Here is a 10,827-nt window from a genome sequence, read left to right on the forward strand (position 1 = left end):
CCATCCTATTTAGTTCTATTTCCCTTAGATGATTTAAGTGGAATAGTACTATGATCCTTAGATTACCATAATGGTCCCAGATTTGCTTGGTGAATCTCCTAACCTCTTAGATTGTAGTCACCCCAATTGAGCCTAAGTGATCCAAACAAATCTAGGTTTAATTTTAGTTGATTCTAGGTGGAATCGTGACTTGTCATAGATAGCCTTAGTTGTTCATAAAGGTGTCTAACAACTAAGTTTGCTTTAGGCCAACCCTTTTGACCTTGAGGAAGACATGACTCAATCTATAGGGTGGGTAATATTTATTCTCATGATCTATTAAATATAATAAGGCCTTAGGTGTAAGAAACCTATACTATATGGAATGGTATCACACATGTAGAATCTTGCTTCCCATAGTGTTGGCATGATAACTTAGGAATGATTTAAAATTTATTTCGATACCTCTCATGGTGTTGTAATGTCAATCAAGTTTGTATGTGAGGTTTCTTTCATTTCATGGTTGGGATATAATTACAAAGATATGGTGTTCTTATCGAGCTATTCATCTTGCTTTGTGTTCTTACATATCAACTATTTGATGAAATGTTTCTAAAAACAAGCTTCATGATGTCTTTCTAGCAAAACCATATGTAATGTTGTTAAGAGCACTTGGTCATTTTCATGCCCATATGTAAAGTAGTGGCTTTGTTTGTATTAGAGATTTATAGGAAAACTATAACTCCATGCTTTGATAGTTGTGATTCATTTCATAAGCGAAAGGCTAGTTTGAGGTCACTTACATGCTTGTATCATCAGATTTGCAATCCACTCTTGTGAAATGAGCTATATAGGGTTTTGTGTTTTGTTACAATGAGCCTTATTCAATGCGAGTTAAAGAAAAATAAATGAGCATGAAATTTCATAACTTTCCTTTACATGCACTCGTGGCCACTTGAAGTTTAGAGAACCTTTATGTGCTTTAAAATTCATTTGAAAAATTCAAGTTAAATTGATGCAAGTATTGCATGCTTTATGTTAAGTAGTTTTTGTTTAACTTTGGAAAGATCATGAAGTTTTATGTTGAAGGACTTCTTGAGTTATTTTGTGGTAGAATGAGCCTTTATATATATATAATTCTTTCTCTTACTTGTATTTGACTTCAAAATTTGGTTGAATTTGAGCTAAAACCTTTCTTGGAATTGTTGATACCGTGTAGCATGAGAGGAGAGAATTTCTTGGAAGAACTCTAAAGCTTACTTTATGTCGGAAAGAGTTTTGGTTTATCATATGTTGGGAATATTCATGGTTTGTTTTATGTTGGAAAGTCTTGTGAGGGATGTCATGTTGGGAAGCTTTATGATTCACCTTGTGTTGAAAAAACTTGATGACTTGATTTGTGTTGGAGAGTTTCATAAGTGATTTTATAATTGAAAAGTTTCATGATAGGTTTTATGCCAAAGAGTTTGGGGTCTTTTGTTGAACTATAAATTATAATTTTTTATGAGTTTAGAGATTTATTTATAAATTTTTCAAAGCATCTTTCTACGTTCTATTTATTACTTGGTGTTAAGAGTTTTGGATTAAAGTCATTTGGATTGTTTGAAGTTATACTTTGTGAAAGGAAGATGTCGAAATGTTCCTTCACATTTGTTTGAGGAAGTTAGTAGTTGTTCAAGATATTTTGTGAATGTTGGAATGATAGAAATGTGAGTATGTGTTGGAAAACTTCTTGAATTGTTGGAGTGAGGATCATATGAGGTTGTGCTTTGCTCTTCTTGTTTGGTCTCATGAGATGATTGGAGGAAAGTAAGTTCGTGTAATGTTTTGCATCAAATTGAAGTCTCTAGAGAATATATCATGTCACTTGCCCTAAATATGAGTTTTATATAGAATTTATTCAATGTTGCATTGTGATTTTGGAGAAGTTTCACTTACTTTATATTCTCATAATGAAATATTACATGTGCTATGATTGAAGCATATTTTGGGTCGTGGGGAATTATGCTTCATGTTGATTTCAATTCTTGGGATTGAATTATTAAAATACAAGATGACTTGTTTTATGTCGAATGATCTTTTGAGTTGTTTTTGTTAGGAAAGATTTATGAATCGTTTTGCCTCAAAAAATTCTGTTAGATGTTTTGTGAATTTTTTTAACAGAAAACCTCATGAAACCTTCTTGTTAGAAGATTTTCATGGATTTTCCCAACATTGAACAAATTTATTTTTGCGTTAGAAAAAATTGTAGTGGATTTTATATTGAAAGGTTTTATGTGTTGCTTTGTTTGAGGGGTTCTTCAAGTATTTTTGGGGATTGGGAATTTTATGAGTGGCTTGGAACTTGAGGAGAATTTGGTGTTGGAAGTTTCTTTGAGTTTTCTTAGAATGAATTTTTATGGGTCAATTTTCTTTCTTCCATTTACATCTGATTCTAAAGATGGGTTGTAAAAAAAATGTTGGTTGAAAAGCATATTTGGATTTAGAGTGGAAGAACTTGTTTGGGTTTTGGGTTTCCAGATTTGTTTCTTCTTTACTATTTTAAGTTTTATATAAAAATTGATATGAGTAGTTGTGTCAAATATTTCGGGCGCTTTCTTGAAATGTGGGAACAATAAATAACATTAAAGCTTCATTCCTTTCATCTACATTTGGCTTAAATGCCAAATGGGAGCGAAAGATGTGTCAAAGGCATGACTAGCATTGAAATGGCATAGCTAATAATGAGATGCTTACATACATTTTCTCTAAATTTATTTCTTTATTTTTGTATTTCTTGGAGCTTTGTATGAAAATATGTGGACAACTTAAAAAAAAAATGTTTCTTGAGATTGGGAAAGTATACATCAAATTTCTTTTCTTTTATAATTATATTTTTATTTGGTTTTGATGTCAAATGCATTGTTGGCTTGTCGTTTGATTTGGAAAAGTATAGTTTGAATCTTCCTTTCTTAAGTACAAGTATGATTTCTCTTTTATAACTTGTGGTGATAAGATTTTCATAAACTTCATGGGTTGATATATACTTTTGTTATTAGAATTTTGCATGATTCATATATGGCCTCTTTTCGTGCTCTATGTTAAAAAATTTTCTAATGTCTGTTATACGACTGTAGTAACAAATCTTCATGTTATATCAAAACCTATATGCTTTACATAAAGTATTATTCAATGTCAATTTCTATCCCCAAATTAGAGAACTCTCATATTATTTTGTGTTCTAGCAATAACATGCATATGTTTTATAATTACTAACTTTGAATTTCCTGTTAGTTATATTTTTATTTACTTGCATTCCTTTTTGAATAGCCTGTACGCTCACCTTATGTTTTCTCTTGTCTTATTATTTGCGATGTACAATGTGTCCAGCACAGGCGAATTAATGGGATCATTTTCTTGGGAGCTTTTGAGTGGACACTCCATTGTCATGTATAATCTCTGTTGCTTATAAAGACTTCTAATTATATATCGAAATTATTACACGTCACACAAATTTTGTTAACAACTTTAGTTTAATATATATTCTAGAATGTTTAGTTAGCTAGCCAAAGGTTAGTGCACTAATGAAGCCTTGGCCTTGTGGTAATTCAAGGCTTGCCCCCTTTTGTGAGCCCTAGAGACCCTTATGGTCACCTTATGCCTGTAGCGTAGGCCCACCTATTTGTGCCATGTGCATCACAGTTTTCCCACACGAAGTGGGCACCGTTAGGATGTTCACTTTTTTTGGGTGTTATACCCCCCACCTTCTATGAGCCATAGAGACTATTAGGGCCATTTTAGTCATATAGTATAGGCCACATATCTGTACCATATGTATCGCTTCTTTCCCACACGAAGTGGGCACCGTTAGGATGTTTTTTTTTTCTATTTTGTATGCGCCCCCATCCGTTAGGATCTTATAGAAACTCCATTTATTACTAGGATTACTTTCTTTTATTTTAGATCCCTAAACCCGTTGACACTTGTACGTTTGTCCAAAGGGTTAGAAATGAACTTTCTTTCATCCCCTATAACTCTATTTAAACATAAGGACAAAAATTAAGGACCGAGCTTTAGATAATATAGACTTAGGATGCATGCTCCCTATAAGATATAAACATTAAACATAAAAATTTTAGTGACATGTTACCCTAGGTTTAGTGTGCCATAACTTACTAAAAATCAACCAACAAAATCATTTAAAATTCATGTCCAAATGCACTAAATCACTTAACTTTTAATTAAACAATAATCAATGCATAATCACTAAAATGCAAACTTGAACATAAACTTAAACTAAATCTAACCAACCCATTAATCATCCTCCAACACACCTAAAATTTAAAATATGTAAACTAAATTAGGAGAGAAAACCCAAACTAAATCTTGGTAAAATAAAAAGACTTTTTCAAACCCAAACCTTAATTTTTTAAACTCTCTCAATACCAATTTCATTTCTAATTTAAAAGACCTCTAGTATTGAATATAAGTGAATTAAAATCTAATTAAATGAATATTATAAGAGAACTTTTTAAGAGGCTTAATCATAACCTAAAACTTAATAACTCACCTAAGACTTAATCAAACCTTAAGCTAATATTTTAAAATCACTCAATAAACTCCTTAATACATAACGACCGCTTCAAAGATAAAGTTTATTGGATAGACTACTCCGGGCTGCGGGGCTGAGAGTCTTAAGGAGGTCTGGTTCCTCGAGCTTGGTGGCACAACACCATGAATGAATCTAATGTAGTGTTAAAACTTTAAAATTAGTTGATCATTAATGATTTTAACCAAATAAAACTCTTAATATAACTATATCAACTTAGTTTTTAGGATGGACTACTACGGACTGCGGGGCTACATGTCCTAAGGAGGCATGATTCCTCGAGCCTGGTAGCACAACACCATGAACAAGTTAATAGAAAACTTAACTAATTTAACCCTTTAATTAATAATAAGTTATTTAATTCATTTTTTTTAATTTCTAACCAACTAAACTCAATAAAATTGATTACTATTGGGTAACCCAGACCTATGAGATTATTAAGTTAGCCCTAAGGAGGGTGAAATAAATCTCATAGCCTCGGTGATTAACAAAGGTAGTAATCACCAAACATTTAAAATATACTCTAAAATTAACTTAAGATATTAATATTTAAACTTTAATTAAAGTTTCCCTTTTGACCTTCATCAAATCAGAACATAAAAGTAACTTCCAATAAATTATCCTGTACAGGACATATCCAAACCACACGATATTTTACACACCCTAGAGCTTGTTTACTAGGATCACCGATTATAGTCCTAGGTTAAGTCATTAGTATATTTTGTTGTGATGTTGGTACCTTGTCTGGAGGGTATCCTTGGTATGTTTATTTACTTTCTGTACCCTGGATATCATGCATACATAATTACTTCCTCTTTTTTATACACATTAGTTTATTAATTAATGTGCACATGCATTACATTCATGCATACATATTTATTTGATTTACTTTCTGTTGCAAAAAAGAAAGAAAAGCAAAGTAGAATGTATTTAGGATGCTTATAAAAAAGAAGACTTTAAGTAGAATGTACCTAGGTGGAAATGTATGTGCAAAGGATCAAATATAAATGTAAAGTGTTAAGAGTTATAAAGGGGGTTGAAAATATTTGCTTATATACATACACATAGGGATCCAAAAGATAATACCCTATCTCGATGGTGTTCGCTTTTGGAGTTCTATAGAAGATGCGGAGATAAAAGATAATACACAAATATATTCAAATCAATGTTTCATAAGAGTAGAAAACTAGGTTTGTTGTGGTGGAGCCTAGCCACCTTATTTTATTGCAGACCCTATGTTGTATTTGTGTTTCAAATAATGAATAAAAAAGGATTTTATTTAAGCATTTGCTTCAGGCATCATTACACATGGCATTAGATAAATTTATTTATATATTTTATGTATCACTGATTTAAACCTATGAACTAAAAAAATCTTTGATTCCTTAGGATAGAGCTTTCTTATCTTGCATACGTATAGGGTGAATGATTTTGTTTAGGATGTTAGTTAGCAGCTCTCTCCAGGCAAGCATGCCCAGATTGTCCACCCCTCAGTGTGTCTCTTTTCACTTCTAATAGAATTTGAATATGTCATTTCTCCTAGGATAACAAATTTCATTTTTTTTATCTTTTAAACTCAAACTTTTTATCATATCTTTATATATTTAAAAAGGTTTAATCATTATTAAGGATAAAGAGAAGTGTTTATCTTCTATGAAATAGAATTTAGGAACTATCTCTATACACCAAATTAAGAAGAGAGTAATATAACATTCTTAATTGAGAGTTTTTCTAGGTTGATGCCTAGAATGTAATTAACCGCGGGGCTTACGCCCGTTGGAAATCAACCTCCACATCAAATAAACCTCATTCGTAAATGAGGGAAATCTCGTGATATTTTGGTTTATACATATTATTATCCATGGAGATGTGTAGGCGAATGCCGTTATCCTTCATGGCTAATCATGTGTATGACTCCATCTACTCTTCCATTGGCCTGCTTGCATAGAGTGTAAAGGCCTATGACCACTTTGTCCTACGGGATAGTGCGGCCGTACTCTTTACTTTCTATTCCCCACGAGCAGAATCCTTTTGGAGACCCACAACCACTTTGGATGGCTTTTCAGAACTTGATATATAGGGCAAGTCTCTAAAGGTGAGTCTTCAAGATTAGATTACAAGTCCTTGAGAATAGATGGTGAGTCCTCTTGGCTGAAGTTGTTGCTGGCTTGTGATGAGTTTGATACAAAGAGTTATTATGGATTATATATGTGGATGCTTCTTGTTACTTGATCCAAAATACCCATGGGAGGTTGGTATTTTTTATTGTAAACCATTGCTATGGGATATAGAATTATCTTAAGAAAACTTCTTTTTGGATCAAAAACCTATTGGGAAAGACCTTTGGAGGAGCCCAATGAGGAAAATTGCACATTTGGTTTGATCTTCTAGGGTGAATCTTTATATTTTGATCTCCATATGGGTGAGTAGCTACTTGGACACAAGCTGGTGTTAGTGAATCCTTTGGAGGGCAAAGCTTCCTTAGGGTGAGGGCTGATTTAACTGTGTGCTCTCCAAATTTGAGTCCCATGAATTGGAATCTGATGAGATACCCTAAACCCTAAACCCTAAACCCTAAACCCTAAACCCTAAACCCTAAATCCTAAACCCTAAACCCTAAACCTACGTATGAGTTACATACATTGGCATGTATGTGTACACAAGGATATCCTAATATAATTTATGTCAAGTTGGCTTAAGAGCCTTTAGATTTAAATTATGATTAATATTTATATATAATATCATGAATGACACTAATCTCACAAGAAATCCAAAGGCAAAGTTCATCAGGAAGTTATTTTTTCACCAAAAATTTAGCTCAATCCCACCAAAGATAGCACATGACAGCCCTTAAACGAAGATCTCACAGAAGGAACCCTAGCAGCCGAAGAAGATGAGCTACCTGAGACAACATCTTTAAAGGATCGATTCTTACTAATCAGAACCAAAGATGCCAGAGGGATGGATGACGTAGGAGACGTCATCCCCCCCCCTCCCCAACTACCAACAGAACCACAAAACACCACAACGACAAGAAGAAAAAAATAGTCGAAGGAACGAAAAGAAACCCAAAGAAGGGACAGAGCCAGAAAAGGAACAAAGTTACCGCAAGGAAACAGATCAGCACAAGCGAAGATCACCGGAAGAGACCGATCAGAGGCCTCGAGCAAGAGCAGAGAGAGCACCACAAAATCGCCCAGGTGGTGAATTTTTTTTAATAATGTTACTTGTCTGTCTTTTTAAAGTTTTTTTTTGGCTTTTACAAAAAAGTGTGAAAAATTTCTTTAGGATTACTGGATTCAAATTTTCCCATGGATGATACCCAACCCTACTAATAGGTGTTTAGTAGAAGATAATTAGAGAACCAAGTGAGAACATGTTTAGTATAGAGGTTAAGTGGAAACCTCTAATATCTTTGTGAATAATTCCTATAGTATGATGTCTAAACTATGCATCTCACCTCTTGTTTATAGAGTTAAGAGGGCTACATGAAAGATTGCGCATAAAATAAATAAAAAAATAGTCCATGTAATGTGATCAGTGTAAATAGCATAGATATTTGAACTAGCTAAAAAGATGTACATGTGGACCCCTATCTTTGACGATCCCTTCTCTTTGACAAGTATATTGGATGAGTCTTTAGGAGAGACCATTTTGGATGGCTTTTAGAACTTGATATATAGGGAAAGTATCTAAAGGTGAGTCTTCAAGAACATATTATAAGTCCTTGAGAATAGATGGTGAGTCCTCTTGGCTGAAGGTGTTGCTGGCTTGGGATGAGTTTGATACAAAGAGTTATTATGGATTCTATCTGTGGGTGCTTCTTGTTACTTGATCCAAAATACCCATGGGAGGTTTGTGTTTTTTATTGTGAACCATTGCTATGGGATAGAGAATTATCTTAAGAATACTGCTCTTTGGATCAAAAACCTATTGGAAAAGACCTTTGGAGGAGCCCAACAAGGAAAATTGCACATTTGGTTTGACCTTCTAGGGTGAATCTGTATATTTTGATCTCTATATGGGTGAGTAGCTACTTGCCCACAAACTGGTGTTAGTGAATCCTTCGGACGGCAAAGATTGCTAAGGGTGAGTGCTGATTTAATTGCATGCTCTCTGAAGCTATCCCATGAATTGGAATATGATGAGATACATATGAGTTACATACATTGGCATGTATGTGTACATAAGGATATACTAATATAATTTATGTCAAGTTGGCTTAAGAGCCTTTAGATTTAAATTATGATTAATATTTTTATATAATATCATGAATGACACTAATCTCACAAGAAATCCAAAGGCAAAGTTCATCAGGAAGTTATTTTTTCACCAAAAATTTAGCTCAATCCCACCAAAGGTATTTAAATTTATCTAAAAGTTTAATTTTGGAATATAATACTGCATTTATTTTGAAATTTTAGAAGAATGATTCTATTTATACTATATAGTGCATAATTTTCCCCAATTGTAAAGTTTTTGTTTAATTAAATAAAATTGTTATGCTCCTCTTTAATTAATGATTAATTCTAATGATGCATGGATGTTATTAATGACTTCATAAGCTAAATTATTTTTAAGATGTAGTTACACTAAATTGAGAAGATTTTTTACTTATTTATTATATATAAAGGGCTGATATAAAATAAATATACTAGTTATGAAGAAATAAAACTAAAAAAAATAGGGCTTAAAACTAGATGTATTCCTTTTTTTTTTCAAAATCCTCTTTAAGCATAGAAATTTTATATAAAAATCTAGAATATAATGGCTCTTCATGCATACTATATTTTCGTTTATCATCCCATCTATGGGATAAGAAGTTAGAGTTCTTTAGAAGAGCATCATTCTCATATCTGATTGATGAAGAAGCAAAATTTAAAGGAGCATAGTTACAGGTCTACATGGCCTTTATATGATAAGGGTGTTAAAAGCGGTCAATGGGTGTGTCCAACCTAAATTGATCTTGGTCTAAACGGGTTGACTCTAACCCAACTCAGTTTTGCAAATGAGTTAGGAATTGCAACCAGAAAAGGACCAGTGCGGATTACCAGGTTGACCCGACCCTACTTGAGAACTCACAACTGCATATTCCATGCATTGAGTTCGGACACGAATACAAGTGGCTGAGTAGGAATGCACAGGCGAGGTGAGAGGGAATGGGAAGTAGGGCTAAGGAACGACAGCATGATGCAGGATGAGGGATCTAGCGTCTAGCGTGACCACATTGGCACGAGTGACTGAGTGGGAATGCCCAAACGAGGAAAGCTTGGGCTGTAGGTGAAGAAAATATGGGTTGCAACCAATGGATTGCAGGGTCGAGTCGTGACTCACGAGCGCAGGAACAGGGGTGGAGCAACTAGCACAGGGGGGGAGTATGCCGAAGTGGGTGAGCTAGTGTGAGTCGAGGATGCTAGCTGTGAGGTTGATCTAGGTCAACTCAAACCCGACCTGATTTGTAAACAGGTCAAAAACTCAAAATTGACCTATATGTCACATGGGTTGACCTGAACCCAACATTTTTTGGGTCAGAGTCAGTCTTTGGGTCATGTCAAATATTGACAGCCTTAGTAGTGCGTGTGTTTGTGTGTGTGTGCGTATCAATAAAAGGAGCATTTGAACTTGTGCCAACTACTATTTGTTCTCAAAGATCAAGCTAATTTAAGAGCCTAGAATAATTCATGTGAGCTTCTTAATTACAATCAACCTTATTAGAGCAATAAGTTCATTATGAGTAAGGAAAAAATTAAACATAAGTGGTACTCACCAACAAAAATTAGTAGCCAAGACAAGGTCCCTCTCTCAAGCCATCCCAATCTTTCTTATAATGCATCAAGAATTAAAATTATAAGTTCACAGGTCACATTAACACACATATTTGTTAACTTGTATTTTACAAACACATTCCATATTAAATTAACCATTGTACTTGATTGAAATTCAATTGTGATTAATTTGAATTTAAGATGAATAGCTAGGTGAGCTCAACAAATATTACAATCAAATGCATGCATTAATCATTTAATGCTTATGCTCTTGTTTTGATTAAAAAAATATCATTTAAGTATATATAGTTTTGAAAAATATTTAATTATCTTTGGGGATATTTAATTTTTAAAATTTTGAAATTGAATGCATCATTATGAACAGTATATCACCTCGGGAGGTGATCATATCGTTCTCTAACGAGTTCATATTTTAAAATTTTAAATTCATCCAAATTATCGTAGTCAAACTCAAGGAGGAACGACATATGATCT

General features: G+C 33.5%; 1 protein-coding gene across 1 annotated transcript in view; it reads right to left on the reverse strand.

The window, feature by feature from the left end:
- The window catches only part of LOC110107560 (alcohol-forming fatty acyl-CoA reductase-like), an 18,098-nt gene that overhangs the window by 4,959 nt on the left and 2,312 nt on the right, over positions 1-10,827 (reverse strand). The gene's annotated exons all lie outside the window — the stretch shown is intronic.

Source organism: Dendrobium catenatum, unplaced genomic scaffold (genome assembly GCF_001605985.2).
Source record: "Dendrobium catenatum unplaced genomic scaffold, ASM160598v2 fragScaff_scaffold_313, whole genome shotgun sequence".
NCBI classification, from domain to species: Eukaryota; Viridiplantae; Streptophyta; class Magnoliopsida; order Asparagales; family Orchidaceae; genus Dendrobium; species Dendrobium catenatum.